Source organism: Acomys minous (genome assembly GCF_964271855.1).
Source record: "Acomys minous genome assembly, chromosome: 10".
In the NCBI taxonomy this organism is placed as follows: domain Eukaryota; kingdom Metazoa; phylum Chordata; class Mammalia; order Rodentia; family Muridae; genus Acomys; species Acomys minous.
The window spans coordinates 86,982,517-87,009,110 of NC_140491.1; the positions used below are offsets into that span (position 1 = coordinate 86,982,517).

General features: G+C 41.9%; 1 long non-coding RNA gene across 1 annotated transcript in view; it reads left to right on the top strand.

Moving 5' to 3' along the window:
- LOC311607257 overlaps window positions 1–26,594 on the top strand; it is a 45,089-nt gene that overhangs the window by 555 nt on the left and 17,940 nt on the right. The window contains exon 2 of the long non-coding RNA XR_014782576.1: window positions 2,095–2,273. This is a non-coding gene — a long non-coding RNA (uncharacterized lncRNA). The remainder of the gene's footprint in view (window positions 1–2,094; window positions 2,274–26,594) is intronic.

Consider the following 26,594-nt stretch of genomic DNA (forward strand, 5'->3'; position numbering starts at 1 on the left):
GGAAAGCTGTCATCCGGTCTACATAATCAGTTATAGGCTACCCTGGGTTACACAGCAAGACTCTGCCTCAAAAACCAAACCAGAAATTTATTTTTTCATTCTCAACACATTCAATGTAGAGCTGTGAAAGTGAGGCCTGTGTGACCACATTAGTTACCTGGAAATTATAACCTTTAACAACTTCATGATCCTTTGTTCCTTACTCAGTAGACTCCCGGGTGGTGTGCAAGGTTGGCATGGGGTGGTGCTTGTTTATGAAACAGAAAATTTAATTCCTGCAAATAGGAAACGGTCTAGAGCAAAGATTAGTGTGGTGAACATTGACAAGGCTGTATCTACAAAGTAAAACGGGAGGCTAAGGATATAGGCACCACTCTGATTATTTCTTAGAACAAGAATGGGAAAATTCAGGGCTCATGGCCTCTCCTCTGGACGGTTACATTTAACTAGATAACCGATACACTTTCAGATTCACACAGATATTTTCTTCTATTTACCTTCCCTTCACTTTTTAGCACACCCATGACCATGTAGAAACAGTTCTATTGTTGCCTAGACCAAATGATCATCTCCTGTGGATTCCTAAGGTGGGTGTTTCCAGAATGCTCTATAGATGTCAAAGTCCACTCAAGTCCCTTTTAAAATCTTGTATGAAACTTGCATATGACCTTCGCACATCATCCTTTATACTCGCCGTCCTTTGTGGACTACTATGTCTCTACAGTAAGGCATCTTCAGGTCTCTGTAGTGTCTAACGCCATGCTAGCACTATATACTACATGGTTTAGGGTACAAAGTCAGGAGAAAATCGTCCATGCTCAAGTAAAATGCAACTGTTCTAAATACTTTTAACCAACAGTTGGTTGGATTATAGAACAGGGAGCTGACTGTAGAGTCCTTTACCCAGCTAAGCAAACTGCTCCCTAATATGCAGCACACGGGGCAGGCGGAACTCATTGGATGTTTTGTCATGCAGTGTGCTGGGCTCCGTCATCAAGGGCACTCTTACTCTCCTTGAGCCTCCATTTCACGTTTACTTGTTTTGCTTGCTTGTGTGAGCTCTTCTGTTTCTCTGCCTCTTTGTGTTTGCCCTCTGTCTCCTCTGTTTGAGGATGCTCCGTTCTAGATGCCTAGAAGTGACTGCAGCTCATTAAACATTCCCTGCACAGAGGCTGAAGCTCTTTAGTGGAAAGTGCTATCTGTGCCATGTAAATAATGATAAGGGACCAAATTCTGCTCGGTGCTTTTCACCACTCTCTGGTAATACGTTACGTGGTAATGGACTAAATGATCAATTGGCAGCCTAGTGGGGTGGGGTGCACTTCCCTAAGTGCCTTGTGAACGTGCTTGGAGTGGTTTAGGCTCTGCAAAGAATAAAACCCAATAATACATGTCAGCACTGATCCACTTGCGAATTCATGTCCTGAGAAATTTTGATGGAGGGCTCTAACTTCACACACACACAATGGCATTCGATTGTTATTCGGAGAGGAACACTCTTCTGGTATGGCTGCTCAGGGGTGGAATGCAGAGCCCAGAAAGGTTTTTTTTTAAGTCCTTAGGGTATTTATTTTTATTATTGTCAGAGATCCCACATTCATGGCATTGTTTGGAGTGAAAGCCCAGTTAAAAGGTAAGAATGTTCTGGTTGGTGTCTCTGGGGCATTTGTAGTTCAACATAAATGTTATAGTTCAACTAAAAATGCCTCTTACCTGGAAGCCAGATAAAGCATTAAAGCATTCCCTCAAAGAAGCCATGTGTGTGCCATGTGTTAGTAATCTCAAGTCCTAGTAGAATGCAGTTAAAGAAACACACACACACACACACACACACACACACACACACACACACACACTTGTCAAATATCACAGTCTGCAACAGGAAGACTAAAGGCTAAGGAGAGATGCTTATGGGCTTCTGATAGTTTCATAAACTATCAGAAGCGTCATGAGAAAGGGAGGTCTCAGGTATGGCCTCAACATCAATGACAGTGTAGGGGTATCAAGAAGAATTTGATTTCGTTTGTCTGCTTGCTGGCTCTGCTGTCTTTGAATTGTTGCTAGCTATCTCTTTCTGCCTCTCGGCTGTTTAAGCAACTGTATTGAGATGTGTAGCAGATGCTGTGCAAAACCGTGTAATGAGATGGAAAGGGTTGTGAGAGAAGACCACGGGAAGAGCCGAGCAGAAGCCCAGAGTGCAGAGCGATGCCCATGGATGGAACTGAGGCAGAGTATCCACTGCAAGGCTGATAGAGAGAGAAGTGCCAAATAAGGTGAGGTATGGGAGAAAGCAGGAAATCAGTGGGTAAAATGCTTTGGGATTTTTTTAGTAAACCAAAAAAATTCAGTTTACTGTAGCATTCAGTTTTCTGGTGTGAAGAATTTATGGAAGTTGGCACCTTCCTCTTTATGACCCAGCTGTTAATTTTGGAGTCATCTCAGAGCGGAAATTCTTTTCTGATTTTCAAGTCTGCTTTGCACATTGCTTCTACCACACACACTGCACTGGCTTTCCCCCAGGATGCTCTTCTGCTCTTGAGTGAGGCTAATACTGAGCCTGTGTTTTCATGACCTCCTCAGCACATAGTATGGAACTTGGCCCTGAACAGGTGCCTAATAAATATTGATGGAAGCCGGGTGTGGTAGCAAATGCCTTTAATCCCAGAACTCAGGGAGGCAGAGGCAGGTGGATCTCTGTGAGTTCAAGTCCAGCCTGGGCTACAAAGCTAGTCAAGGACAGCCAAGGCTACACAGTGAAACCCTGTCTCAAAAAACCCATATGTGTGTGTGTGTGTGTGTGTGTGTGTGTGTGTGTGTGTGTGTGTGTGTGTGTGAGAGAGAGAGAGAGAGAGAGAGAGAGAGAGAGAGAGAGGGAGAGAGAACATAGAGAAGAGATGGGATAAGGAGGTTGAAAAAGGAGACAGTGAGTAAGAAAAAGAGGAGATGCTGGCCCAGAGAAGACAAACGCTTGGAGAGAGCTGGTTTCAGAACATGGAGTGATGCTGGCCTTTCACACACATAGCTTTGGGTTCTGTGTAGAAGAAGCAAATAATGCAGCTTTCAGATACTGACTAGCACAGAGTAACGACGCAGCACTACACAGAATTACATTGCCCCAGAAACCGCAGCTCCTCTCTTTTCTGTAGGTGTTTTCAGTGGCTTAAGCACATATACGGAAAGGGCTAACGGCCCATGCCTCCAAGCCTGATGACCTATGTTCAGTTACCAGAATCCACAGGGTGGAAGGAAAGAACCAACTCTTACAAGTTGTCATCTCACTGCTACACACATACACCATGGTGTATGCACACTCATGCATACATACACATGTGGACACACCTCATATGATAATAACTTTTTTAACTATAGGACGCAAACAACTAAAATAGACATATCTCGAGAAAAGGGAGCAGAGCTAGAGACAATCACCGTAACAAGTATCTGTTTCGCTAAGCCGACTGTTCAATTTTGCCAATTATCACTAATTCTAAAATGTACACTTTTTTCATATTTCACATGTCTGCAATCAGGATGTATGTTATAATAATATTATAATTATAAATGACTGTGCTTCCTCTTTCCTCATAGAAGATTAAGCTAATGTTGCGTGTTGTGGTCGGTCTGTCTTATTGAAGATGAAGAGGCAGATGCCTTAACTCACTTGATAATTTGCCAGAGGCTGCTTTATAATTTGGTTATACTCTGTTCTGAATGCGCTTCATCTTCTCTTACAAATCTTGTGCATTAAAATTTCATCTCCTTCATGAGAGTATCCCTGCCCTCTCTCTGCTGTAATAAACCAATTCTGTTCCAGGATTGGGAAAAGAGCAGCTAGGAAACACAAAGCATGGGGTTTACTTTTATGATCAACGTAGCGTGCAGGGGCATCCAGTTTCCATTTGAGTTCTGTGAGCAGTGGGCAGGGTTCAAAGAGACACAGTTCTACCAGGTAAACCTAATGGATGCAGTTGGGATTTTACAGAAACATCCATTTCTATCATTCTTCTGATGCCATTTCTCAGTCCTGACAGCCTGTACAATGAGACCTGGACTTGCGGGCTCCACATCAAATGGTTACATGCTATTTTGTTCAGTGACGGTGTGGATTTTAATGTTGTGATGGATGCCCTGCCTGGCCTTGTAGGACCATCTAGAGGTCCTAAGGAAGTATATTTCTTTGTAGTATGCATGGTATGAGTGTCCTCCAGTCAGCCATCGACTGTGAGTGCATAGACGCAAGTCTCTGAAGGGAAGGAAGCTTTGGAAGCCTGAGGCTTAAGCTGGGCTGCTCAGTGAGTGTCTCGCTACAGAACCCTTCTTCAGCCTCACTTACCTGTTTCCCGTGTGTGTGTGTGTGTGTGTGTGTGTGTGTGTGTGTAGGGAGGGTTTGGGTTGGCCTTTTTGCATTCTCAAAGTTTCCATTTGATTCTTATATACTTTTATCATTTGTGATTTGTGGAGTTTATTACGCTAATAAACGTGGGATACGGTAAAAGGAAATGTCCTTGAATTTACCAGGGATCTGTCATTAAGTTGTTGAAATATTTTAATGGGACTTGTGTAAAGTGCTTACTCATGTGGTGGCCAGGCAAGTATGGCGGTGACTGTCCCCGTAGGGTGCCCCATCTAGAAAGCTACATCCCTAGCTCTGAGGCCATGACCTCCTTTTGAAATTCTCCACGGAGAATTAATTGACAGAGCCAATCAACTAGTTTCAACAGGACAAGAAAAGCAAGTCGAATTAGATGCAGGATGGAGAGGCCTCTTCCTCCACGTGAAGTGTTGAGATATCAATTCAGACGGAAACACACTTGTTTGTTAAGGGTTCCCTGACCGGCACACGTTGCTTGTAGTTGCTTCTCATACACTCGTCATAGCTAAGATCTGAGTACACTTACGTTCAGGAGATAAGTTACTGAGGTTTGACTCCCTGTATCAGAGCTGAAATAATCGAGTACCTGAGGGTGTGGCTCCAGATACTGTGCTAGACCCCCTTGAGGCTTTTCAGTTTTGTCTAGGTCTGATTTTCTCTTCTTGGAAAATTTATAACACCAACTGTCGTTTAAATTGTAATAACCAATATTTTTACCTAGCCCTATTTCTCTGACCATAGCCTTTTGGGGAGGGGGTGAATATTAAAAACTCAATCTGTGTCTAGCAGCATCTTCTTTTTAAGGAATTTTGAATCAGCATCAAGAAATAGTATTCTTCTGTGCCTGTGCCTTTAGCTCATGTGCTAATATGAAGGAAGGAGGGGGAAAAAAGAGACCTAGACATGGAAAAGTGAATATGCACAAAAGAGCAGAGAAGAGAACCCTTATAGATTTTTTTTTTAGTTCTTTCCAGTTTATTTCTTATTTAATTATTAATGGATTTCTGTTCTGAGTAATCAATATTTCAAAGTAAAAATAAATATACACGCATTCTCCCCTTTATGAGCATTCACTATACCAGTGCAGTGCAACAGAGAAGTGAGAACAAAATAGATGTGCACTCATATACTCTCTCTCCTTAAGGCTCTTAGAATCCCATGGAAGGGGAAAATACAGTTTTATCTTAGCTAACAATGGCTTTATTTTCAGCAGTTTTAGTTACCCTCAATCAGTTCACTTTGAATATATAATTGGACAATTCCAGAAATAACTGACTTAAAGCTTTTAAACTGTGTGTCACTCACAGTTGTATGCTAAAACCTTTCAGCATTCACTTTTCCCCATTGTGTCCATGCAGCATGACAGTCTTCCTGTTCTTCACTTAGTAGGCATCTTACATGCACTGTCCTTCCACAGCGCTCGTGCTCAAATATCTCAAACATCTTAATAATGGCTTCAAAGTGCAAGAATAACAACACCAGAAACGTGTACATAACAGGAAAGCTATAAAAGATGCCTTTAAGTAAAATGTGCAAGTTCTCAATAAAAGAAGAAAAAAAAAATCTGAAAGTCAAGGTGGCCGAAGTTTACTGTACAATAAAATATTTTGAGAGAGACTTTATTCATGTAGCTTTTATTACAGGATATTGCTATGCATTTATTATTTGTTATTGGTCTTAATTTCTTACTGCGCCTAATTTATAAACTTTATCATGGGCATGTACGTACAGGAAAAACATGAGAGTATATTGAAAGTTCAGTACCACCCACGGCTCACTGGGAATCTTGGAATGTTGATCCTTATTCCAGGATCAACACAGATGACTGCACAGAGCAAAGATCCTTAAACATACCACTGAAGTGGCAAGCACATCAGTATAAAATGTAGGGGGTAAATTATTGTATAAATGTTGAGGTGTGACAGAATAATGAGCAGATTCCAGGAAACAACTGTGAAGGTGGGTGTCAGCTGTAATGACGTAAGATTATACATGGCTAATAATAGTACAGGGCTAATATACACGGTACTCATCAGAAACCATCAGGCTCAGGGAGCTCATATTTGAATGTCGGAGACATAGGATGCTCTAAGCTGCAGCGAATGCTGCCACATACAACTGTAGCAAGGACACTCCCCCAATACATCCTGGGAAAGGCAAGCCCCGTTCCAGAAGCTTTTGGCCACTAGAACAAAGGGAGGGCCATTCCTGCCAGACATCTTCTCCCTGTACATGGCAAATATGTAGACCTTGCACAGGGTTTTAGTCTGAATGCCAAATCAGTATACATATGTAGTTTAACATTCCCATCTCCTACCATTAAGAGATTACATTCTCTGAAGGCCATTAAGCTATTTCTCTGGATGGAGAGTCCTGGGATCATGTTTTAAAGACTGTGGACAGGGACTGTGGCAGAGTGGAAGACTGTATCTCTGAGCGCGTGAGGCTAGGATTTAAGACACTTATTTGCCACCCTCCATTCCAAACCCACAATGTGCGTGAGCACCAGGCGGATGGCCAGAGGGCAGCTTGAGTTTCCCTGCTCTCAGCACAGTGCCCACACCTGGTGAGGACAGACGTGCTGAGGGGCTAAGAGCCTGGAGTCAGGAGTTAGAGGGCTTGTTTTCACACACTGACTGAAAAGTGATCAGGAGACCTGGGTGAGAGAACATCCTTTGCTCATCTTGCCTGTAAGGCAATGGAATACCACCATTGTTCATGTTTATTGCACTTTATTTTTTTCCAAGATATATATTATTTTATTAATTTGTTCTTGTTACATCTCAATGGTTATCCCATCCCTTGTATCCTCCCATTCTTCCCTCCCTCCCATTTTCCCCTTATTCCCCTCCCCTATGACTGTTCCTGAGGGGGACTTCCTCCCCCTGTATATGCTCATAGGGTATCAAGTCTCTTCTTGGTAACCTGCTGTTTACTTCACTTTAAATGCTTATTATCAGGGGTCAAAATGACAACACGAAGGAGCTTTCACAGTGCTTGGAACACAGTAAGCTGTAAAATGGTATTTTTAAGTACCATTTAATAGGCAATACCCATTTATTAGGTATTAATATCTTGTTGAAAGCAGACATGAGAAGCTTGACAGTGTTCGATGAGATCAGGCACAAAAAAGTGTTTTTTACATAGAAAATAAATAGAAAAATAATCAAAAAATTTAAACTTACTATAATTAGAGTTTAATTTAAGATAGCTTTCCTCTTGTGTCCCACGGAAGGTTACATTTTTTTTTTTTTACCAGCAGTCCCAGAAATGAGAGAAACAGGATTTTGCAGTTTTAATTCTTTTAGATTGTGTGTAGTTGGGACACGGAAGTGCCTGTACACCTATGGATTACATGGAGGAGGGGCGGTTTCTGCTGTTGGCTCCATTGCTAATATTACAGCTCTCCTGTGAACTTGGTCATTGACAAGCAGATCTGCAGATAACAACATTTTGGTACTGGTACAGGCTGACTACCAACCAGCCTCTCCTCCCATAAACTTGGAGGGTGGAAAAAAAGGAAGCTGCTTTTCATAGGAGAGACTTGTGGTGCTGAGCCTGGAGATGGCTTTACCTATCACTGCATGTAGCTGTCTCTGCAGTTGGGTTTCATTCTGCTCTATAGAAGCTTCATGTGCAGCAATGATGGGCTGGGATTAATCCGCCATAGAAACCCGAGGAAGCTGTGTTACAAAAGAAGAAGTCACAACAGTGACTCCAGTACAACCAGACAAACTCAGGAAGTGGTGGGGAGAAAGCAAGAAGCCAAGGAAGGCTCAGCTGATGCTTAAGAAAACAGCACCAATGCTGGATGGGGCTGGCGGCTGCGGTGGAGGTGCACACCTTTAATACCAGCCCGTGGGAAGCAGAGACAGGTGGATCTTAGTTTGAGGCCAGCCTGGTCTACAGAGCGAGTTCCAGGACAGCTAGGCTTGCTACACAGAGAAACCCTGTCTCAAAACAAGCAAACAAACACAAACAAACAAACAAACAAACAAACAAACAAAACGAGCAAAAACAAAATAAACAGTAAGAAACCCCAGCTCTGATCAGGTGTGTAAATCAATAGAATCCCCATTCTGGAAGCCAGAGGCCCCATGTCTGGATATCCCTAGGGCTGAGCTCCTCTGAAGCTGGCAGGGTCAGGGTAGGGGTCCTCCTTACCCTTTTCCAGCTTCATGACCAGGGACCTCTTGACCTCTTGTTTTTAGGCAGTGTTCTTTCTGTATGTATTTGACTCTGTTCAAAAGTATATATATATATATATATATATATATATATATATATATATATATATATATATACACACACACACACACACACACACACACACACACACATACATTATGTGACATCAGAAAGTTAACATTTTAATGTATCTTTTTTTTTTTTTTTAACTTGGAGCACAACTAAGTTCACAACTGTTAACAAGATCATGCGGTCATTCTGACATTAACAGTGTTGAGGTTCTGGAAGGTTTTTCTCCGTGTGCACATTTGAGGGATGACTGGTCATTACAAATGCCATTTTAAAAGCTGAGACACTAACTCTAAAGGGAAGAAACTCCTCTTAAACTGTCCTCGGTAAGGACACACAGCTACCTTGATATCTGGGAGGATGGGCGATGTCCTCAGAGGAGACATTGGTGTCCCTGCATGAGTGAGCATCGCTGATGGGGCAGCTGTGTCTTGGGCTCTACCTTAGAGCCCTTTGCCACTCCCAATGTTAGTCTGTTTCACTGGATGGTGTGAGGCAGCACATGCAGGGGATTGCTGGGGTTTCTTTTGAAGATAGTTCCACCTGGGAATATACAGGAGTATCAATTTTGTAAGGTTACATGTGTTTCACACGCTATTTTCCATAAAGCACTTAACACGGTTTTTGCTGAATATACTAAACTCTGGATGGGCTGGATGGCTCAGCAGGCAAAGGCACTAGCTGCCAATCTTTACAACCCAAGTTCGATCCCTGGGACCCACTAACTTAGTGGAAGGAGAGAGTCAAATATAAATGCTGAAGAGATTATTCACGTTCATACAAAGCATAATCTATGAAATAAGTCAAACTAGACTAAGTTTTTAGAGTGAATTTCTTAAAGCAACAAATGATAAGATAAAAAATATTTAAAAATTGCTATTCAGCCTAAGCTAAGGGATTGCAATAATAAAACATATTCTGATCCTTTAGGACTCTAAGTTATTAAGTAAGTATTACTTATAACTGTGCTGCAGTTTGAAAATTTGCAAACTGAATATTGGGTGGTAATCTAAGGACGTTGTTGTAGACTGATGCACATTAAATTTTAAAATGGAAAGTAACCTGAGTGGCAATTTCATAGACCCTAATAAAGTTCATGAGGACTAGAACAGAAATGTTTTCCATTTTGAAGAGAAGTTTGCAAACGTGCAAGGATTTTCAAACCAAAGGTTAAAATAAAATACATTATCTTAGCCACATAGTACACTTTTTATCAAACCATCCTCTGTACTTCAGTTGTCCTTAGGAATCACAGACTTTTCCAGATGAAAAGTTTTAATCCCTTATCATTGTTTAGAGAAAAATGCAGCTTTTGATATTTAAGCTAGTTCACTTATATATAAATTGCTGAGTAATTCCATATGGAATGCTCATTCTAAAATGTCAGTAAGACACAGGAAATGAGAAATGAAGATAAAAGAAATGAGAAAGAGAAAGATAAATATAGGGAAGTGGGTTGGGGGAATTCTCTCCTGTTAATGCTCTACAATTTCCTGGCCCCGGGGAATGTGCTTTTATCTCCACAGTGCTGTGTTTTCTGTAATTTGACTTAGCATTTGTTCAGTAGATTAAAAAGCCTTGTCTCCTTATGTCTACGAGGCTAAGCCTACTACCTCCCCCAACCCTAGGAATTCTGCCTTTAAATCACTGCTTAGGGTCCCTGGCTGAGAGAGTTGAACTTCATGTCTATATTTGCCTGACCCTTATCTTAGACCATGGGAACTTGGTAATGCTCTCTCCTGCTTGCCTAAGAAGGTCTCAGGCCAGAACCAAGGGGAAGGTTCTTTTTATCTCTAATCTAACTGCTGATTATGAGAACTCTCTGTTCGGCAGTGGCAGAGCAGTGATCGGGCTGTGTGCTGAGTGGTGTTGGAAAGCGTGTGAATGTGAGGACACTGGGTAGCAGTCCCCCAAAACTAGTGGGAACATCCTTTGTCTTTGTCCCTTCTGCTATCCCTGTCCTAATTCCACGTCCCAGAATTTTTCCTGTGACACATTCACTTCCAGCTTTATATTAAAAGTGAACTAGTTTAATTGTGAAGAGCTGATACACAGCAGACCATGGTTGTTTCCCACTTTTGTGCTCCGTGTTGACTATCAAAGCTACTATCTTAGTAGAGATGTCTAACAACATGGCCAAGAGGGAAGCAAAGCAGAGACCTCTGGGAAGTAGCAGAAGCTGCCACGCCCATCAGTTTTAGTTCTGCTACCTACTATTCCTACATCTTTTCTTCTGAGGCAGTCCCAGCTACTGGTAAAAATTTAGACCTTAGACTTCTACCAATGGGAGAACAGAAACTCTGCCAGGTTTGTGTTCTCACGTCTCATATCCTTGTGGAGATCCTCAGCTTGGCCTCTTTCATTGCTCTGCGCTATTGCAGGTAAAAAGTGAAGGGAGAGGGTGTGTGGCCTTATCACCCATCTTCCTAGGCAAACCTAATTCTCCTCCTTGCTGGTCCTGGAGTGTTTGGAGATGGGTAAAGTTGAGAGAGAAAAACAAAATTGTGCTCTTACCACCACAGGGCTTTATGATGGGCACCTGCAAACTGGACTGGCAGAGGTTTGAAGCACTCCCTGTCTTGGGGGTCCTTTTGGAAAGGCTCTTAAGAAATCTGTTTTCCTTTTCCCCCAGCCCCCCAGCATTTGCTAGTAGTCCTATATTTTTCAGTTATTCCCTTAACTTTTAATTCATTTGTGCCTTACTTCTTTTTATTCATATATTATATAAATGAGATGAGAGCAAAGTTACTCAGCATAAACCCTTGTAAAATAATTCATCTGCTGGGCTTTAGTCCAGAAAGTTTACCAGTTTACTTGTCTTGAGTTCTCATAAAAACAGATGGTATTATTGTCTTGAGGATTCGGCAACAAAGTATGTGGAAAATAAACAGGGCACCAAAGGTGAGCATTGCAGCATCTTTTAATCTATTGCAAATGAATATATTAAAGTTGTGCCAAATTCAAAGCAGTTTAAAGCGTCAGCTACAATAAGAAAATAAGTCAGTGTCATATGGAAGTTCTCTTCAGAACCATAGAGACCATTCACTGCTTGGGGTTAAGTGTCATGATTCTATTTGATGCTAATGAAAGCGAGGCTCAGAAAAATTAAAGCCTTGAATGATGTCATAAGCATCTTAGGAAACAGAATAGAACTCACATCTAAGCTGTCCTGATTCCAAATCACGTCATGATGTTATGCCTTTCACTGTCTTGAAATAGATTAAAAAAAATTTTTTTTAAGTGATGCTTCTCAATACTTTCAAACATTTACAGAGGCTAAGCTTCAGGACCATTGTAACTAAGAAAATGTTTGCAGGCGACTGGGTGATATTGTGACCATCCAAAGGCCTCCAATTCAGTTAGTCTGACAGAGTGAGTGCATCCAGCCTCCTCCCTCCACATTTTGTCTTTCTTTGGTCAAAGATAGGAGGCCCTCCTAAATCTGACGTTGTCCTCTGAGTAACTTTCTGGAGAGGAATCTCTTTAAGGCCATTCTCTTTGGACGCCATCTCTATTCCTGTGCGCTTTTTTGATGATAAAGAGCTCATGCCCTGTGGACATAATGAGTATATGACAGTCATGTTCTCATTAAAACAATGGCTTAAGTTAGTTAGTTCTCTGAAGTGTGTTGGTTAAAAACCATTAATATGGGCTGGAGAGATGGCTCAGAGGTTAAGAGCACTGTCTGCTCTTCCAAAAGCCCTGAGTTTAATTCCCAACAACCACATGGTGGCTCACAAACATCTATACTGAGATCTGGTGCCCTCTCCTGGTGTTCAGGTGAAACACTGTATACATAATAAATGAATAAACCTTTTTTTTTTTAAACTGGTAATCTGAGTGATTTAGTGGGGCCCGTTATATAGTACACTATAACACACTGAAAGCTAACAATTGAGTAAAGACTATTACCACCCTTCCGTCATCCCTCTTCCTTCAGGATATCCTGAGACCTGTGGTAGGTCTTTATCTTTACTTGATTAGTTTGCTTTTATTTGGTGCAATAAACACCATAACCAAAAACTAGTTTGGGGAGGAAAGGGTTTATTCCATCTTACCCTTTCAAGTAATAGTTCATCATTGAGGGAAATCAAGGTAAGAACTCAAGGCAGGAAGTAGGAGGCTGTAACTAAAGCAAAGACTGTGGACGAGCACTGCTTCCTATCTCACTCCTGTCTCTCTTAGATTACTTTGTTTGCCTTCTTGTACAAGCCAGCACCATCTTCCCAAAGATGGCACTACCTATAGTGACACTTGGGTCCTTTCACATCACGGGCTTATCATCAGGTCAATCTGATGAGAATATTTTCTTCACCACAGTTCTCTCTTATCAGGTGATTCCAGCTTGTGTTAAGTTGACAGAAAATGAACAAACACAATAGGTCAAGAATAGACATGATCAGAAACGTGAATGTCCTGCTTATGTACCCCAGAGATTTGTCTTGCTAATGGCTACAGTACAGGTATGGATTTTGGAGTGAAGTAGCCCTTAAGGCAAATCTTAGTTCTGATACATAAACTGTGTGATCTTGGGCAACTCGAGACGAGGTATTTGGTTGTTGGTATTTGTTCTTATACTCACAAATGGCCAAGGGGGGGGGGGAACGGGGGCGAGGATTCCACAGGTCTCACAGTTCTCCTGGGACTCATCTCCTACAACAACACATGGGGTCATATTCATATAGCTCAAATTTCCCCAATATGCTGGTTTTCCCCACTACTAGCAAAGGACTTTCAGTGCCCTGCCAACACACCAACAGTATGTCTGGGTCTCAGTCAGATGTGCTCGCCAACAGTTTCATCCTAGAGGCACCCATAGCCTCAGGTCCCTTCTCCCCCTGTCCTCCCACCCCCTTATTTCTATGTCCCTTGGCAAGAGTCAGATATAATGAACACATTGACACTGAGATGAGTAATTAATATTCCTCTTCTGTAGTCAGGATGAGTCAGCATTTTGATGATTCTTGTGAGAGCTGGATTATAATTGGCAGGGCTTCCGCCTTATGGGTGATAACCTCAGATTCCAGAAGAAACAAAGGTGTTAACTAGCACTGTTGATTTAGCTTATAAAGCACGCAGCCTTACAGGAGACACGTACAACAGATAGAAACAAATTAATAAAGTTGAATTTGAAATATCCTAGCTTTAAAATATTCAGGCCATTGAAACTTTGCGGCATCTCTTGCATTATTCAAAACAATAACTTAAAGCTTTCCTCATCTGGGCTTCCTATAGCATTAGTGGGTCCTTTATGCTTTTACCCTTTCTCTTCCCAGTGGCCTAATATGAATTATAACTCAAAGGAAGGACTGACTTCTACAGTTAGTACTCATTGTGCTTAGAGACAGCGTACTCACCCCAGCCTTGTGCGGAATGAGTTCCCAAGCACAGATTATACCTGTCCTTGGTAAGTTCACCCTCTCAGCCACTGTAGGGTCTATTAGCCTAACTTAGCTTCATTCACTGCTCTGTTGCCTTAAGTCTGCCCGACTTTCCCCAAAGCTCTTTCCTGTTTAATTCTGCATAGCTATAGTCTCTCCTATAAGGATATTGCAAATGTAGTTTTTTTTTTTGAAGAACACAGTGCTTCTGAGATGTTCTAGGTGGAAGAATTTCACAAATAAAGAATTTAGGGGACCTCTGCACTTGCTACCACCCCCCCCCCCCAGGATACTCACAGCATGATGAAGCTCTCTTCTAAGAAGCTAATCTTGATGAACTTGTTTGGTCATGACTTAGATCCTAGGAATTGTTCTGTGGAATGCGCCCCAGGAGCCATGTGCTGCAGCTGTGGGAATCTGGTGATTAGGACCAAGTTTTTCTTATAGTGACTTCTCCCTGATCTTATATAAAGTACTTCCGCTTTTGTATTCCTCTCTCTGTGTACCCTCATGGACCTTGCTCAGAGTCGGGCTGTGATTGGCAGGGCCTGAGTAAGACACTGAGAGATTATTGTGAGTCACCTTAAAGTAGGCAACGTGTTTGAGTTGAAATGATCTAACCTAGCAACTTGGTCATTGACTGGCCCTGCTTGTCCTTTCTTTTAATTCTCTAGTCACCACCTTCATTAAAAATGCTGCTAAACACATTTAACTTCAAAGACTTGTCATGGCCCTTTGATTTTAGTTCCTATTGCTAAGCCTGGCCTTTCCCGGGTGTGCAAGTCGCAGCTGGTAATGATGGAGACCAGATGATGCCCTAGTAGCACATTAAAGGCTTCTACCAGGATGTGGTTTGATGGCTTTGCATGGGTATTTTGCTGTTGTTATTCTTTCTTCTGGAATGTGAGTTGTGGCCAAGAATTATTTTCCCGATTGCATTTTTGTTATCCCTCTGCATTTGAGGCTTGAAAATTATACAAAAACATAAGGCAAGCTTATAAAGTTCCGCTCAAGATAACTAGTAGACTTGAGTCTGGTGACATTTAGCTGTGGACTTTTGTTTATTCGGTAAGTATGCTTTATTATATTCAATGTCCAAAGTACCACGGCTACATCTTGATCTTCCCACTTATACCCATGCACCAATATTCTATGTGTTGGCATGCAGGCCTAGCCTTAGGGACCTCCAGGGTCCTGACAGTGTCCTATGTCATCATCTGCACCAGGTGCAGGGGATATAGGGACCCACTTGCCATCTCCCGCTTTCTCTCTCTCAGTGCCTCTCAGTTTCTTTCTATCTCTGTCTGCTTCTCTGCCCTCATGGCTCTGTCCCTGTCTGTCTGCCTGCCTGCCTGCCTGCCTGTCCACAAGTTCAATCATCTTCTACCCCTTCTCCAGCCCCTAATTCTTCTCCCCTTCCCCTAAATAAACTTACTTAAAGCAAATATGTTGCTGCATGGCATATCTACCATATATTATAACACTAGGTATTCTTAAAAATTAAAATTAGCTTGTAGGCGTCATTCTTTGGTTAATAAAAGAAATACTTTCCCATAGTAATTTCACATCCTAAGGTGATGGATTGTGTGTGTGTGTGTTTATCATGTAAAGATACTGAATTAGATGTATTGTGTACAGAGTACACTGTGTCAACTACTTATTGTGTTCTTCTTACCATAAAATTGTTACCTGTTTAGTGTAAAGAATATAAACAAAGAGAAAGGGACAAACAAATTTATATAATATCTTATTACTTGAACACTCACATTTGTTGTGTTTTCAGAAAAAATGAGGTTAGTAAACTTAGCATTCCAGCTATGTACTTTGATAACATACCCAGGTAGACTACCTATTCCTAATATTTACTGGACTCAGAACCTAATTGTTTCATACTCAGAAGCTCTAAGTATTAGAGTTACCCCATCCTAAGATGCCTTCTTTCTTATCTGTATGTTCTTTCTAGTTATCTTTACCAGTTGCTAGACTTAGAACTAACTTTCTCTTTAAATATTTGCCTCCATCTCTGGAATCTAAACTGCATATACCCAATTGCCATCGTGTCACTTCAATTTAATTGTCTCCATCTCAAATGTAGCAAGACTAGCTAGCATTGACTCCCTGGTGTTGTTTCATGAGAGAGAGGGAGAGAGAGAGAGAGAGAGAGAGAGAGAGAGAGAGAGAGAGAGAGAGAGAGAGAGATCTGGAGCAATGCCGGATCTCCCATGGTAAAGCCATTACTTAAGAATGTCATTTACAGAGGCTAACACTCCACCTGTGAGAAGCAAATGGAATCCTGTCAACTCCCATGCTGCGTATAGGTATGGCTTTAGCAGAACAAATGTTTTCCATATTGTGTAAAAAGGAAGAACCTTTGTGATCGACCAACAATATGTATCAGACTTCAACAACTGCTGGGTTTTGGCAGCAAAAGTCAAGCCCAAAGGCTGACATTTTCGAGCAGTGGCTTTCTGGGTATCTGCCAGACACTACAGGTTGGATGGAAAACAGCCTTCTTCATGTGCCAAGAAACCCTGACAACCTATACAAGGAGGACGTGGGACTGAGCACAGCAGGCTGTGTTTTTGGTGTGATTTGTTACCTCATTTGCTCTTTTCCTGTTCAAGGCTGCAGCTAGAATGAACTGGTGGCAGTGGTGGTGTTGTGTGGAGTGCTGTTGAGAAGAGAAGATGGGTAAAGAAAGAAAGGAGCAAAGTCCACACAGCCCATAGCTCTCCCACTGGGCCTAGTGATGCTAAGCACAGTTGTGCTTATGCAGAGTGTTAGCCATACTACAGGACATTGGTATCTAGTGTTCTATGTCTCAGGAGTGCTCATCAGTCATGATGACCAAAGACATCTGTCCCTGTGTATAGGGACAGGAAGCTGGCTCAGCTTCTTCAATGTTTCTGTCTTTTTATTGATTCTTCGTGAGTTTCACATCATGCACCCCCAATCCTGCTCATCTCTTCGTCCCCTCATATCTGCCCTTCACCTTGTAACCTCCCCCCAAATAAACACACACACACACACACACATACACACACACACCAAAACAGAGCATAGAAAACATCTCATCGTATGTCACAGGGTGTCCCACAGCATATCCCTCTATCTATATGTCTTCATTTGCAAATGTTTACTGCCATGAGTCATTGGTCTGCCTAGAGATTTTTTTTTTCTCTGACACTATCAATATTGGATCCTCACCAGACCTCCTCCTGGTCATCCTGTTGTTGCCCTGTGTCATGGAGATCCTTCACCTTTGAATCAGCAGGGCTGGTGCTTTCAGGCATCCCAACCATTTGTAGATGATATAGATTTTGGGCTAGGCAAATTCAGAGCCCTGGATTTGGCCCTGTCTGGTAGCTGAGCTGGTCAGGCCCACCACCAGAGCTAGCTCTCTAGCACTGTTCCAGCTAAGCCACCCAAATGTCACCATCAGCAGGAGGCAGGGTCATGCTCTCAGAGCTGGCTTATCCCCACCTATGCCTCTAGAGCCGGCTCCATTGTGCTGCCTCGTCAAGGCAATAAGCGCCCTCCCCCCCTCAAGTATTGCACTTGGCAAGGGGCAGGGCTAAATCGCCTGCTCTCATGACCCCAGGGCTAGATTTACTGACTTCCACAGGTGATGGGAGTCAAGGGAGGTGGGTAGAGGGCATCACCTCTGTGCCATGACACCACACGGAAGATGAACGACAGAGTAAGCTCTCCTATACTCATGACCTCAGGGCTGGTTCATCCACATCCTTGCCACCAGAGCCAGCCCCACTGTGTTTTATGGGTGAGGTGCAGGGTCCCATTCTCCCAAGTTCTGTCATAGGTGGGACCGACCCTCCAGAGCAGTGCACCAGTAAGGGGCAGGGCCAGTTCTGCACAGCCCTTGGACATCCACGTGGTCCCCAAACGCTGGGCAGACCAGGGACACCCTCACATTCTCTGGTAGTAATATTAACCACAGACATTGTCACTGGCCACTGCCGCAGTGTAGTCACAGACCCCAACATGGCCCTCAGTGGCAGCTCAGGCTGGGACCACACCACGGCCCCAGGTGGTGGGGCTGGCCACTCACAGTAGGCTACTCCTCTCTACCCTTGAGTGTCCAGTTGCACCTCTCTCTGTCAAGTTGTTCCACTTCTTGAATCTATTAATAAAAGATGAAAGAGAAAGAGGTACACAAATAAGTGGTTTTGCCACTTGGTGTGGTCGGTTTGGGAGGATGGAGAAACTCGTGTGATCTAGAGCATTCCCTGTGTCGGGCTTCTTAAGGGTTCCTCAAATTGGCAGAACATCCGTTGCCATCCTACGGGAAAACTCCATTCTAATTAAGGCACGCCAGAATTAGATATGTTTTGCCGTATGAATCCCAAATCACGCTGAGCACAATTTTGTTACAAACCCTTAAACAGTGTGTGATATACACATCTGTGATGTCACTCCTGTGTGATGCAGTCCGCTAGCCTTTCCAGCTTCTTGCATCCCAAACATGGAACCAAGAATGATGGAATAGTTTCAATCGTATGGACAGATAGGTGTGCTGCCTAGTTTCTATGCCAACATGACACTAGCTAGAGTCATTTTGAAAGAAGGAACCTCCATTGAAGTCATGTTCCTACCAGATTGGCCTATGTGGCAAGTCTCTGTTGCACTTTCTTTGATGATTGATGTAAGAGGGCCCAGCTCCCTGTGGCCAGTATAACCCCTGGGCTGATGGTCCAGGGTTATATAAGAAAGAAAGCTAAGCAAGCCACAAGGAGCAAGCCAGTAAGCAGTGCTCTTCCATGGCCTCTGCTTTGGGTTTTGCCTCTAGGTACAGTCCTGAGTTCCCTCAATAATGGAAGTCACTGTTACCTGGAAATATAGGGGAAATAAACCCTTTCTCTCCCAGTTGGTTTTGGTCATGGCATTTTCACTACAGCAATAGAAATCCTTACTAATATAGAAATTGGTACCAGGATGTGACAGAGATGACAATGTATTTTGAGGAGGATGGTAGAAGGATTTGAAACTTTGGGTTGGAAGAGCCATTGGGTATTTGGAGCTTAATTAGCTATTGTGGGAATTTAGAAAGCTAATATTGAGCGAGCAACACAGATGAAGGAGGCCTTGCTTGTGAAGTTTCAGAGGGGTGTCGGAGGGTCTCTCAAAGACTTTATCTTTTGAATTTATGAACAACTTAAATACAAACGTTGTTTTGCTGAGACTGTTGATGCTGGTCATCTGGGGCCGAAGAATCCGCTATGTTTTATAAGAGACCCACACAACTGAGTACTGCAAATGTGGGTGCATCTCCTCAAGGTCCGCACACAGAGGCTGTGAGTAAGAGAGAGCCAAGACTGCACCATGAGCCAGCAGGCAGCCAAACTTGGGGATGTGGAAGGTGTTCCTGGCTTGGAAGGCGTGAGGGGGTCATGGAGAGTGACTGAGGTTCAGTACTAGGAAAAGCTGTTAGTGAACGGGCAGCCTCAGCTACGTAAAGGCTTCAGGATTGAAGGTACCATAGAGAAAAGGGGAGGCTTGGCACCATGTGATAGGATGAGAAGCCCCAGGGAGGGGACTCACCCATAGATGAAGGCGTATCTCAGTTGCAGTGGAGACACGAGCATGTGGGAGATGCTGGTATCGCCGATGCCAGGGTCACAGGTACCGCCAGGCGCAGCAGCATGCATGGAATGGATCTGATCTGATCCCAGCAGATGATCCGTGTGTGCCTCAAATGGAAGAATCAGAGAAGCGCCACTACCGAAGCCCTTTGGGGTCCAGAGGATTGTGAGTGGGTCAGAGACGTGAAGCCCTGAGCTCTTTTCACTGCCGGACCCTGGTTTTGCTTTGCTTTGCCTTGATTGTGACTATGTCTTGATTATTCCCTCTTGGAATAAGAAAGTATATAAATTAGTTTCCATTTTACAGGAGCCCATAGTTAAGAGATGGTGGGGTTTTAGAGAGACTCTGGATATCTTAGCAATACTCTGGGTATTCTAGGGAGGCTTCGAATGTTAAAAAAAAGTTCGGATGTTTTAAAGAGACTGAATTTTTAAAGACTGTGGGACTTTTAAATTTATATGTATGCTATGTTATATTGTGGTATTAATATGAACATGTTATATTGGGGACAAATGAGAAAGGTCAGGTTCTAATTGAATAGTGATGTGTTTGTGTATCAAGTTAATAAGTCAATTTTGCTGGCTACTTTTATGTCAACTTGACACAAGCTAGAGTCATTTTGAAAGAGGGAACCTAGATTAGGAAAACGCTTCTAGCAGACTGGCCTGTGGGCATGCCTGTGCTGCACTTTCTTGATTGATGTGAGACGGACCAGCCCATGATAGACAGTGCCACCATCATGATGGGCTGGTCCTTGGTTCTGTAAAAGAACATCTTTAGCGACCCATGAGGAGGAAGCCAGTAAGCAACTTCCTCCATGGCCTTTACTGTGGGTTCTGCCTCTGCGTTCCTGCCCTGAATTCCCTTAGTGATACATTGTTAATTGGATAGTAAAGGAAATAAGTCCTTTTCTCCCCAAGATGCTTTTGGGCATGGTCTTTGATTGCCACAATAGAAACCCTAAGTAAAACAATGCATGCAAAGGATAATCTTATTTGAAACTAAACTTCCAGTGAGAACTTAATTTTATTAATATTTTGGGCTATTTACCTCACTTTCCCAAACTTCAAATTTTCTATTCTTGAGAACAATGATACCTACTTTTACAATGTTTTAGAAAAGGATAGATGAAATAACTCTATGAGAGGGCCAACAGATGATAAATATGCTTGTGTAATTCACCTATTAGAATGTTAGAAAATATTCTCATCTAGGCAGATTACACACCACACTAATTAAGATGGATGCAAGCATATAGACATGCAGCTCAGAGAAGGGGCTCTCTGTAATTGTTACAGAGCTGAAAGAAGTTTGTGGTTTACATTTCATCCTGGTATCAAAACTGTTTCATTCTAAATAACTGGGAGGGACAAAGAAGAAGAAAACAGATTCCTCCAAGGACAGACTTGCTACAGCAGTGACAGCATTTCTGTTCCTCACTGTGTGACTAAGTAACAATGATTGTTAAATAACAGACACATTGCTCCCATATATATATCATATATATTATATAACTGGTAAAAAATATATATGGAAAGCAAAACCCTAAAGAAACCTTGAATAGTCTCTAAGAAGCATAAAAAGTATACTTAAGGAAGGGATGTATACTTATTATAACAATATAAACATAAAGATGATAAAAATGAGGCTGGAAAACACAGTAAGCTATTACAATGGAGCAGGTTGTTACTGGTGTTGCCTTTAAGCCATCCCTTTTTATTCAGACATTGTCATCTCCTCTAGCTTGACCCCCCTCCCTCTCTGCTTATTCCTGTTTTAGGTGACATAATTCCTGCACATTTCTCTCTTTCAGAAATGTTCCTTGTACCCCATTAATATTCCCAGTATCTTGAAATTATAGGGTATCATTTAAATAAATATGTTTATTTAAAATGTGAATCTAAATATAATAGCTAAAAGAATTGCTGGGCATAAGAAATGTAAACTTCTCATTCTTATTTATTTATTCATCAGACCAATGCACACTTTCACAAAATGCTTTTATTTTCATGTCACAATATCAAAATTGATGAACAATTCAAGTAATTTACCTCAGCTGGATCCTAAAAATCACAGTACCTAGTTCTGGCAAGAAATTTTTTAATTTCTTTTAATAGAAGCTGAAAGAAATGGGAAAGAGGCTAGTGAAGTCTGCTTCTCTTCCAGTGTCTTCTGTCTTAGCCCCAAGGTTAAATATACCCATCTTAGATGTGAGTCTGGCACACAGGGGCTGAAAAAGAAAGCAGAATAAACCAGAGAGGCAAAAAATAAATAATGGCCCATTGCTGGGACTTGAGTCATTTGAGCTAGGTGGCATTGGGATACTTAGTATGTATGGGTGAGCCTCTGTGAAGCTGGTTTAAAGTCATGCTGTCCAGTTCGCTCCCAGCTCTAAAAGGAAACAAAGAAATATAAACTAGCAAACACCTAGGTAACATAAACCATGCTTATGAAGACAATCAGAGCACAGTGTGGCAAGTGGTCACTCCAATAGAGATGCTCCAGCTTCAGAAACACAGGCTCCATCAAGAGATAAGAAAGATGGCTTGGTGTAGAGGAATTTTAATCCAGCGACATGGCTGCTCCAGCAAGGGATCGCATCCAAAGGCCTACTTGGTCTGTGAGATCCAGCTGGAATAACACACCTTTAATCCTTCTGGCTAGAACAAGACACACCATTAGTACACACCTGTAATCCCAAACAATTTATTTAAGGCTAGTTGGTAGAAGGAAGCAGCCATGTTTGAAAGTGATGTCTAACTGAGAGACAGACAAAGTGACAAATCAGAGAAAGATTTGACAGAGTAAAATATGCCCTAGTCTCAGGAGAAAAGAGGGGACTTAAGAAAGAGAGAGCAGCACAGAGGAAGAGAGAGAGGAGGCAGTTTTACCAGGACAGTTTTTCAGAGACAGGTTGAAGACAGAGAACAAGCTAGACACACAGGTAGAGACAGAAGGAGCCAGAGAATGAGAAGGAGCCAGAAGATTAGAACAAATTGCTAGAGTTAGTTTTTCCAAGCAGAGCAATTCAGTCAGAAGCTGAGAGAAACCAGGTTGAATCAATCAGGTTAGAGGGGAGTTTAAGCCAAAACAGCTGAGCTGAACCATCCAGGCAGAGTTCAGAAAGAGCTGGAAAGGGTGAGCTTATTTGGCAGTAAGCTTCTGAGACAACAATGACATCGGGGAAATAAAAGATAGTCTCACACCTTGGACCGTGTTTGGCATCATAGGGTATTGTTAAACATCAGCTTCACTGGTGGGGTCGTAATTGTGGTTATGCAGAGAGTTTCATTAAGGTTCTTGCCCTAAAGGGCTGTGAACCAGGCTCCTCTGCCAACAAATCCGAAACCAAACCAAACCAAACCAAACTAAAACAAAACTCTTTACTTTCCCCCATTTCCTTTCTGCTTGTGGAGGAAGATGACCCATAGAATGCCCATCTACCCTCCTCAGAGTCAGGGGGACTATTCCACCCTACAGAAGTAAACAAAGGTAAGATAATTCACCAGACTTGGGTCTTCTCAGCATCTGCCTTTGGAAAACTTCTCTTAATATACCTTTTACAATAGGCGATTTAAAAGGCAATATCCATAGACAATGAAGCAAGACGATGCAAGCTGATTTGTAACCAAGGGAGTAGTACCAGTTTGGTGTTGGGCACTGCAATCATGTCATTGTTCTGACCACTGTTAGGATGCTGTTAAGATGCAAAGGAACCTGGAAATGTCTGGGTCCTTAGGGCCCTTGGACCAGTATTCCATCAGCAAAGGGTCATTTACAAAAGGGTGCAGTTGTTTTTGCAGTTGCTCATCTGTTGAAGTCTACACATTTCTGTCAAATTTGGAAGATAATTTAAAAGCTCGATTGTGTGTGACTTTAAAAATGAACTTAAAATTTTAAATTAGACTATATGTGATAAACAGCTCTTTTTGGAGTGTAGGAGGCCCAGGCAAATCATCTCAAAAGCATCCACTCTGTACCACAAGCAGGTCTACATTTGGGGGAAGGTACTTTATTTTTTACAAAGTCTCAAATCATATGTAAGCCAGTGGTGGGTTTTTGACTCTGAAATTTGTTTCCATCTGGATGCTCTACTTCTCATAGGCTAAGGGATTGCTTCCTCACTCGCCTAGGAAATTAACCTTCCAATCTGGTGCTTTGTTCTAAGTATTGAGACCACTGGACATCTAGAGGCTCAACTGTTCTAGAATCAAGAACTATGCTGGTCCTCAACAGGAAGAAATTTGCACATGCTCCTGGAATGGCAAATAAAACCTGCCTGTTTTTAGTATTTGTTTTCTGCCTCCAGAGAAAAAACAAGGTGAACAAAAAATCATCTGTGTAATACTAGTTGTTTCTTTGCAACTGGGTTTAGAGATCTGATTTTAAAATAGAAGATACCCCTAGTCCTTATCACATAAAAATGACATATAAGGGCACCTATATTGGCATGAAAAGCTTTTGTGGCTGTTGTTTCAATAGGACACTCCCACCCCCTGAGTTGTAGGGATTGGTATTGCTGAAGAGAGAGAAGATGACTCCCATTAGGTGTGTGTGTTGTGGAATTGGTGTAGGGAGAGATGAGTGAGAGCATGCCTTGTGGAGGCAAAACTGTAGACAGTTAGAGAAAATTAATAAGTAAAGCCTGATTTCAGATCCATTCCAGGATAGGTGATAGGTGCCCTTCATGTCCGTCTGCCACACGTGGCTGTGGATCCACAGGGCTTTGCTCTCAGTTCCTAAGTGGCACCAGCTCTGTTGGAAAATTCACCTTTTTTTTTTTTTTTTTTTTTTTTGGTCTAGACTAGACTCTTAATAGCTACCATTCTTTTCCTTCTGTCATCCCTTCTCCATCTAACAGCCGAGAGGGAACTTTTAAAAGTCTAGATCAGATATGAGTCTCTCCTGCTGGAAAGCATCCAGTGCCTTCCATCTCAGGTGAAATAAAACACAGCCCTGTGCACCGCTGCTCAGGGCTCTATGAGACCTGTTCTCTGTCTAACTACATAGAAAACTTCAGTCACTCAAAAGGATATTCCCCAGTGGTGTGCCTTGCTTGGCCAGAGTATTTTCTTTAGTAGAATATTTTTCATCATCAAACATGATAGGGAAATTTATATGCATGCATTTTAGTAATGTCCAAAGATAACATTAACTGGTATGTTAACTTGATATTTTATTGGACATTTATTGAATTATATTTTCCTACTTGTCTCTGAATACATTCAACTATAAAGATCAAGGTTGTAAAATCATACTGTGGTTCCATTATTCTAAGTCCCAGACATTCCAGGACTTCCTTAGGAGGCAGTTATATTCACTATATTTAAATAGCTTCTGCAATAGCCCCAAACAAGATATACACTGAAAGTGAAGGGCACTTTGAACTAAGAATTATTTTGAGCTGAAGGCAATTGAAAACCAGCGGATGCAGGAAGAGTTCTTTGGCTTTCACTTTTCCTTCTAAACAATTAGGTATGAATTTTCTTTGGAGAAAGAGCTTTTCCTGATCTTCTATTAAAAGAGAAAAGAATGTCTCTCTACCATGATGGAAAAAAAGGAGTCAAAATCAAGATAATTGTGTATAAACAAACAAGAATCTTTGTTTTTCAAGGATTGCCCACATATTTGCTAGTCACTTCACCACAGTGTTTAATTGATCAGTTTTTGAAGCCCAGCTCGCTTTCCTATGTTAAAAGGAACATAAGGTGATGAATCTAATGACTCTTGGAATTTCACTTCTTTACTGTCAAGATGATATTAATAAAATGGGTGTGTTTTATGTTAGTTTGTCTATTATTAAGTCAATTTGTATTTTTACAGTGAAATTAAGAGAGCAGAGAAAAATGTTCTTTCTTGACAAATGCATTTCTTGTTTTTAATGGGATTTTAAAAGGACACCTGAGAAGCTGTGTTCTAAAAGACAGACTAAACCATAGAGAGAGTAAACCAAACAGTGTGAAAACAATCAAACAATCAAGAAACAACCCTTCACCTGCACCAAGTGCACACCTGGAGAGACCGCCACCAAGTGCACACTTGGGAAGGTTTTCATAGTGGAGGGAGAGCTTTTGGTGAACTCATCAATCCTTTTCCTTCTCCTGCAAGAGGAGATGATCAGGTCCACAATGTCCATCACCCATCACCTAAACTGGAGTAAGATGCCAAGAGGTAAAGAAAAGCCAAAGTGCAACTGTACGTGAGGACAAGCTTCATTTGAAGAAAAACATCAATGCGATGAACAATTAGACTTCAGAAACTGTGTTATCTCCAAGATAAGTAGAGAAAGGGTCTCTAAACATGGGTGGATAATGGAGCCAGAGTAAAGAATGAGAGTGAGAAATGACAAGCAGTGAGATCAATAGTGAGTGTGAGCACATTAGTGCTTTCTAAAGGTATAGGGTAACTGAGATTAGGAGCCTATAGAGAGACAAGAAGCCTACCATTTGAAAGACAAGGTGTAGTGAGCAAGTCAAGGGTGATCTTAAGCTCTTGGACAAAAATGTGATTGCAAGAGCTTTATATATTTGGAGAGATGGTGTGCTGGGGTTTGCTTTAGGTGTGGAAAAAGTGTAAAGTAAGAGACTGATTGTGGCAATAGAGATGTTCGAAATGTAGTTCACATTTAGAAAAACACTGACTTTGTGGCAATGTGTAGATTGTATGAGTTCTCCATGACCATCCTGGGAAAGAGGTTCCCACTGATGGAAATATCTGGAAGTGTATTGGTTCTGACAGAGAGAACCTGATGATATTTCTGGATTTTTAGTCCCTGGCACCAGTACATAAATCTATTTGCTTTTCAGTCTGAATAGTTGTGCAACATCCTTAGTAACTGGGTCCTGCAGGTGAACTGCAGTAGAGAAAGGCTGAGTTGTAAACACACACCGTGTTCCTGAACTCCGATGTGTCATCACAGGGCTCCAATCAAAATTGAACATCTCATTACCAATTCCACTAGTAGGTATTACAAACCAGTTAGC